The sequence below is a fragment of the Arachis duranensis genome, chromosome 9 (assembly GCF_000817695.3).
Source record: "Arachis duranensis cultivar V14167 chromosome 9, aradu.V14167.gnm2.J7QH, whole genome shotgun sequence".
Taxonomy (NCBI): Eukaryota; Viridiplantae; Streptophyta; class Magnoliopsida; order Fabales; family Fabaceae; genus Arachis; species Arachis duranensis.
In genome coordinates this window covers 66,347,007-66,355,262 of record NC_029780.3, presented here as the reverse complement: position 1 = coordinate 66,355,262, position 8,256 = coordinate 66,347,007, and positions in this window count along the sequence as shown.

Here is an 8,256-nt window from a genome sequence, read left to right as displayed (position 1 = left end):
CTTGCAGGCTATTAATGAGGCCCATGATAGCGGCTTCTGTTGGCAGGTTTTGTGTATCCAGGCATGTCTTGTTGAATCTCTCCATGTAGTTGCGCAGGGTTTTCCTTTCTCCTTGTCTGATTCCCAGTAAGCTTGGCACATGTTTAGCTTTGTCCTTTTGGATGAAGAATCTGGCCAGGAACTTCTTGGCCATATCATCGAAACTCGAGATGGATCTAGGAGGGAGGTTGTCAAACCATCTAATTGCTATTTTTGTTAAAGTAGTTAGAAAGGCTTTGCAACGAACTGCATCTGAGGTGTCGATGAGATACATTCTACTCCTGAAGTTGCTGAGATGATGGCTGGGATCCGTAGTGCCATCGTACAAGGTCATTTCCGGGAGTTTAAAGTCTTTTGGGATTCTTGTCTTCGTGATCTCCTTGGTGAATGGATCTTGCTCCTTGCGGGTGCTATCTTCGGGAATGGATCGGTTGGCTTTAGTCTTGACATCGGCTTCAAGTTTTAGGAGTTTGTTCTCTAATTCCCAGCGTCGCCTTATTTCTCTTTGTAGATCCTTCTCGGCCTCTCGTTGACGTAGAGCATCTTCCTCAAGTTGTTTTAACCGATCTTGAAATGCATCCAGGGCTCCCTCGTTTGGGGAGTTCTTATTGTTGATTTGGGGAGTATCTTTTGGTGTGGAGTCTGTGTTTTTATGCGGCGTTCTTTCTTCTAGATCTGAGGTGTGATTGTCGTCATGATCGTCCGCTATGGTAATGGAATGACTTCCGAGTCCCCGAAAATGGCACCAATGTTCCGGGGGTTACCTGAAACTGTAGGTCGATCTCGGATGAGATCTTTTGTGCTGATCAGGGGTGTTGTGTCCGACTTGGTAATGATGCTGATCCTTTGTCCCTAGAGGGTGAGGGTACCTATAAGGGACTCCGATGCTTAAGTTAGCAAGGGTATTAAGCAGGTATTGAGTAGAATCAGAGTATGAGTTATACCTGGGTGCTCCAGTGTATTTATAATGTTGCTTTAGTCTATGCATGAAGTTCCCAACTGCAGGAGGAATAGCTACAATAAAAGCATATCAGAGGATGGCGCGCCGCTGTTACAACGAAAGTCTAAACCTCAGAGGCTGAGGAGAAGAATTCCACACAATTGAGCTCAGTGGAGTTCAGAGGCGGGAAGAGCTTCGCCCACAACCTGAAGGAGAAATAGAGAAAATCCAGATCGGGGATAGCCCGGATCAAACAACCAATATCGGCACACTCCTAAAAGGAGACATCAAAGAATCACTCATATAGTTCCTACGCAACAACGCCGACCTCTTTGCGTGGAAGGCTGCAGACATGCCAGGCATAGATCCCACGCTAATGTGCCACAAGCTAGCAGTCTACCCGGGATCTCGGCCGGTACAACAAAGACGTAGAAACTTAGGACTAGAACGCTTTCAAGCTGTGGAAGAACAGGTACGAGCTCTACTGGAGGTAGGTTTCATAAGAGAAGTCAAATACCCGCTATGGCTTGCTAATGTCGTATTGGTAAAAAAGTCAAACGGGAAGTGGAGAATGTGTACTGACTATACTGATCTCAACAAAGCCTGCCCAAAAGATCCTTACACGCTCCCAAACATCGACGCTCTGGTAGATGCCTCCTCCGGATATAAATACCTTTCCTTCATGGATGCATACTCGGGATATAACCAAATCCCAATGTACCCACCCGACCAAGAAAAAACCTCATTTTTAACCCCAAAGGCAAATTACTGCTACATTGTCATATCTTTCGGTCTTAAAAATGCGGGAGCCACTTACCAAAGATTAATGAACAAGGTTTTTTCGGATCACATCAGGAAGGTCATAGAAGTCTAGGTGGACGACATGCTAGTAAAGACGCAAGACAAAGAGATGTTATTATTCGATCTGGCACAAGTATTCAACACCATAAGACGACACGACATGCGACTCAATCCTGCAAAATGCACCTTCGCAGTAGAAGCTGGTAAATTCTTGGGTTTTATGATCACACAGACAAGAATCGAGGCAAACCCGAATAAGTGCAGGGCCATACTCGACATGAAAAGTCCGACTTGTGTCAAAGAGGTACAACAACTCAACGGGAGGTTGGCAGCCTTGTCCAGATTCCTGGCCGGATCAGCAATAAGATCTCTCCCCTTCTATGCCACTCTAAGGAAGGGAAAGGAGTTTAAATGGACAGCGGAATGCGAGCAAGCCTTCCAAGACTTCAAAAGATTCCTGGGACGGCCACCTATACTAAGTCGGCCACGGGAAAGAGAACCACTCATATTGTACCTCGCGGTGGAAAATTGGGCAATAGCCTCAGCACTGGTCCGAGAAGACAACAGCGGGCAACAACCCATATACTTTATCAGCAAAGCATTACAAGGATCCGAGCTGAACTACCAGAAAATAGAAAAGTTCGCTTACGCTCTCATACTAACATCACGACGACTTCGTCCATTCTTCCAGTGTCACACCATTAAAGTTCGAACCAACCAGCCCATAAAAGGGATCTTACAGAAGACAGACTTGGCAGGCAGAATCTTGCAATGGGCAGTCGAGTTGTCCAAATTCGACCTTCAATACGAAGCTCGGACTGCCATCAAATCTCAATATCTGGCCGACTTCATTGCAGAATTCACGGACACACCAGAAATCCCCACAGGATGGAATCTATATATGGATGGTTCCTCAAATAAAACGGGAAGTGGCACGGGCGTAATAATTGAAAGCGGCCAGGGAACCCAAATCGAACTCTCCCTCAAATTTGGGTTCCCTGCCTCAAATAATCAAGCGGAATATGAGGCACTACTAGCTGGTTTAAAGCTCGCTAGGGAGGTTGGAGCTCAAAAACTTATCATCTTCAGTGACTCACAGGTAGTCACTTCACAAATAGCAGGAAGCTACCAAGCTAAAGATCCCACTATGAAAAAGTATTTGGACAAAACCAGGGAACAGCTTGGACAACTCGGAGAGTATGAGATTCGTCACATACCCCGAGAACAGAATGCCCGGGCCGATGCACTCTCAAAACTAGCCAGCACCAAACTAGGAGGCAACAATAGAAGCCTCATCCAAGAAATTCTACAAAATCTATCAATCTTAGAAGAAGAAAAAGTCCTAGCCATAACAGGTCACGATCAGGGATGAATGACTCCCATAATTAACTACCTCAGAATAGAAGCTCTCCCCACAGATGAGAAAGATGCAAAGAGGTTAAAACAGGAAGCACAATACTATACCATCATAAATAATACTCTATATAAAAGAGGGATTTCAATACCACTGCTAAAATGCGTGCCGACTTCCAACACAAAAGATGTCTTAGAAGAAGTACACAGTGGCATTTGTGGCAATCACCTCGGAGCGCAGGTACTCGCTAAAAAAGTACTTCGGGCAGGATTTTATTGGCCAACTCTACAAAAAAAAGCCACAGAATTTGTAAGGGTATATTCGCCATGTCCGAAACATGACACACTTCACACCGCCCCGCCAGAGGAACTCATCAGCGTGACCTCACATTGGCCATTCGCAAAATGGGGACTCGATCTCCTCGGACCTTTTCCTCAAGGATCGAGACAAGTCAAATTCCTCATAGTAGGAATAGACTACTTCACAAAATGGATCGAGGTAGAACCCCTAGCCAACGCCACAGCTCAAAGAAGTCAAAAATTTCTATATAGGAACATCGTCACAAGGTTCGGAGTTCCATACTCCATTACTACAGACAATGGTACCCAGTTCACAGACGCAGGTTTCAGAAAACTAGCGGACGACTTGAATATAAAACAACAATTCACCTCTATTGAGCACCCCCAAGCCAATGGGCAAGCTGAAGCTGCTAACAAAGTTATATTAGCAGGGTTAAAACGGAAATTACAGGATGCAAAACGAGCCTGGGCTGAGGAGCTCCCGCAAGTCCTATAGGCATATCAAACGACTCCATATTCCACGACAAAGGAGTCACCTTTCCGATTAGTTTATGGAATGGAGGCAATGATCCCAGTGGAGGTCGACGAAGGATCACCCAGAGTAATCCATTTTAGCGAAAAAGCCAATTCCCAACTTCAAAGGGAAGAGCTCGATTTACTTCTGAAAATCCGAGAAAGAGCTCAGATAAGGGAAGACGCATTGAAACGACAAATGACCTCCAGATACAACCAAAAGGTAATACAGTGGGCCTTTGCTGAAGATGACCTCATCCTAATCCAAAACGACATAGGAACAACTCGACCTGGAGAAGGAAAGTTGGCAGCAAACTGGAAAGGACCCTTCCGAGTCATAGAAGTACTGGGAAAGGCATACTATAGGCTTTCCAAACTCGACGGGCGAGAGCTTCCTAGGTCATGGCACGCTTACAACCTAAGAAGGTACTATAGCTAGGGATGATAAAAGATCTTGGACAAGGCACACTCTTTTTCCTGAAAAAGATTTTTTAACGAGGCGCCCAGCCAAGACCTACAAATCACCCGACTTAGGAAATTAACCCCCCATGTATATTTGCATTATTTTTTAGTAAAATTTGTTCAGATTCCCTACAAACGCTCAAGTCACATTATTCTGAAACATTCATCGCCCGATTATAAAGCTACAGATCGACAAAAAGTGAAAACCAAATTCACTGCGCAATCACGATTCATCAAAAGATCGACCAAACGAGGGTTAAAACCCAAATTCTACAAAATCGGTAAAGATGAAAAAAGAATAATGCAATAAGTTATAGAAAGTGATCCATAGAAAGGATCTGACGAGGTCATAATAAAATGGATTGCTATAAAATAACTTAAAGACTAGCCGGCACAAAAAGTCGGACCAGCCACAACAACCCAAGTTATAAGTAAAACCTTGGAAAGAGGTCTGGCCAACCCTATAAAAGAGGATTACTATAACTTTGAAGAGCCCGACATGATAAAGTCGGACTCCTACAAGCGTTACGAAGATAATCCCTAAAAGAGACCTGAACAAGGTCCAAGAAAGAGGATTATCAAGAAACTCGACAGGGCCCGACACGATAAAGTCAGCCCAGAAAGATAAGTTACAAAGATAATCCCTGAAAGAGACCTGAACAAGGTCCAAAAAAGAGGATTATCAAGTAACTCGACAGGGCCCGACAAGACAAAGTCGGCCCAGAAAGATAATTTACAAAGATAATCTTTGAAAGAGACCTGAACAAGGTCCAAGAAAGAAGATTATCAAGTAACTCGACAGGGCCCGACATGACAAAGTCGGCCCAAAAAGATAAGTTACAAAGATAATCCCTGAAAGAGACCTGAACAAGGTCCAAGAAAGAGGATTATCAAGTAACTCGACAGGACCCGACGTGACAAAGTCGGCCAAGAAAGATGTAAAGCTACAAAAGGTAATCCCTGAAAGAGACTGATGAGTGGATAATTTATACGCTTTTTGGCATCATTTTTAGGTAGTTTTTAGTATGATCTAGTTACTTTTAGGGATGTTTTCATTAGTTTTTATGCTAAATTCACATTTCTGGACTTTACTATGAGCTTGTGTGTTTTTCTGTGATTTCAGATAATTTCTGGCTGAAATTGAGGGACCTGAGCAAAACTTTGATAAGGAGGCTGACAAAGGATTGCTGATGCTGTTGGAATCAGATCCCCCCTACACTCGAAATGGATTTTCTGGAGCAACAGAACTCCAAATTGCGCGCTCTCAACGGTGTTGGAAGGTAGACATCCAGAGCTTTCCAGAAATATATAATAGTGCATACTTTATTCGTGATTAGATGACGTAAACTGGCGCTCAACGCCAGTTCCATGTTGCTGTCTGGAGTCAAACGCCAGAAACACGTCACGAACCGAAGTTGAATGCCCAAAACACGTTACAACTTGGCGTTCAACTCCAAGAGAAGCCTCGGCTCGTGGATAGATCAAGCTCAGCCCAAACATACACCAGGTGGGCCCCAGAAGTGAATTTATGCATCAATTACTTATCTTTGTAAACCCTAGTAGCTAGTTTAGTATAAATAGAACTTTTTACTAGTTTATGAGAGGTCTTTTTGATCATTCGGTCTTGTGACCACATGGGGGCTGGCCATTCGGCCATGCCTGAACCTTTCACTTATGTATTTTCAACGGTGGAGTTTTTACACACAATAGATTAAGGGTGTGGAGCTCTGCTGTACCTCAAGTTTCAATGCAATTACTATTATTTTCTATCCAATTCGATTTATTCCTGTTCTAAGATATTCGTTGCACTTCAACTTGATGAATGTGATAATCCGTGACACTCATCATCATTCTCACCTATAAACGTGCGTGACTGACAACCACTTCCGTTCTACCTTAGGCCGGGCGCATATCTCTTGGATTCCTTAATCAGAATCTTCGTGGTATAAACTAGAATTGATGGCGGCATTCATGGGAATCCGGAAAGTCTAACCTTGTCTGTGGTATTCCGAGTAGGATTTCGGGATTAAATGACTGTGACGAGCTTCAAACTCCTGAAGGCTGGGCGTTAGTGACAGACGCAAAAGAATCACTGGATTCTACTCCAACCTGATTGAGAACCGACAGATGATTAGCCGTGCTGTGACAGAGCATTTGGACCATTTTCACTGAGAGGATGGGATGTATCCATTGACAACGGTGATGCCCTACATACAGCTTGCCATAGAAGGGAGTGATAAAATTGGATAAAAGCAGTAGGAAAGCAGAGATTCAACAGGGACAAGCATCTCCATGCGCTTATCTGAAATTCCCACCATTAATTTACATAAGTATTTCTATCCTTTATTATCTAAGCAAGTGTCTCTTTATATTTCCCATAATCAATTATTATCCGCCTGACTGAGATTTACAAGATGACCATAGCTTGCTTCATACCAACAATCTCCGTGGGATCGACCCTTACTCACGTAAGGTATTACTTGGACGACCCAGTGCACTTGCTGGTTAGTTGTGCGGAGTTGTGACTAAGTGTAATTCACGTGTGAGAGCTACCAAGTCATTGGAGCCATTGTTGATGATCACAAATCCGTACACCAAGTTTTTGGCGCCATTGTCGGGGATTGTTCGAGTATGGACAACTGATGGTTCATCTTGTTGCTCAGATTAGGTAATTTTCTTTTCAAAAAGTTTTCAAAAATCTTTCAAAAATATTTTTTTATTATTATTTTCGTTTTTCTAAAGAACATTTTCGAAAAAAATTAAAGAAAATACAAAAAAATCATAAAATCATAAAAAATAAAAAATTATTTTGTTTTTTCTTGTTTGAGTCTTGAGTCAATTTTTATGTTTGGTGTCAATTGCATGCTTTAAAAATTTTTTCTTGCATTTTTCGAAAATTCATGCATTCATGGTGTTCTTCATGATCTTCAAGTTGTTCTTGACAAGTCTTCTTGTTTGATCTTGATGTTTTCTTGTTTTGTGTTGTTTGTTGTTTTTCATATGCATTTTTCATTTGTTAGAGTCCATGCATTAAAGATTTGTAAGTTTGGTGTCTTGCATATTTTCTTTGCATCAAAAATTTTTCAAAATTATGTTCTTGATGTTCATCATGATCTTCAAGGGGTTCTTGGTGTTCATCTTGACATTCATATTGTTCTTGCATGCATCATGAGTTTTGATTCATAATTTTCATGTTGTGAGTCATTTTTGTGTTTTTCTCTCTCCTCATCAAAAATTCAAAAATAAAAAAAATATATTTTCCTTATTTCTCTCCAAATTTTCGTAATTTTGGGTTGACATGGTCAAAAAATTTTAAAAATTAGTTGTTTCTTACAAATCAAGTCAAATTTTCAATTTTAAAAATCTTATCTTTTCAAAACTTTTTCAAATCAAATCTTTTTCATTTTTATCTTTTTAATTTCAAAAATTTCAAAATATTTTTTCAAAAATCTTTTTCTTAATTTTATTTCAAATTTTCGAAATTACACTAACAATTAATATGATTGATTCAAAAATTTGAAGTTTGTTACTTTCTTGTTAAGAAAGGTTCAATCTTTAAATTCTAGAATCTTATCTTTTAATTTCTTGTAAGTTAAGTAATTAATTTTAATTTTAAAAATTAAATCTATCTTATCTTATCTTTTATATCATATCTTTTTCAAAATTTTATCTTTTTCAAAAAAAAAAATTTTTTTGATTTTAAAATATCTTTTCTAACTTCTTATCTTCTTATCTTTTCAAATTTGATTTTAATATTTTTTTCAACTAACTAATTAACTTTTTGTTTGTTTCTTATCTTTTTCAAAACCACCTAACTACTTTTCCCTCTCTAATTTTCGAAAATATCT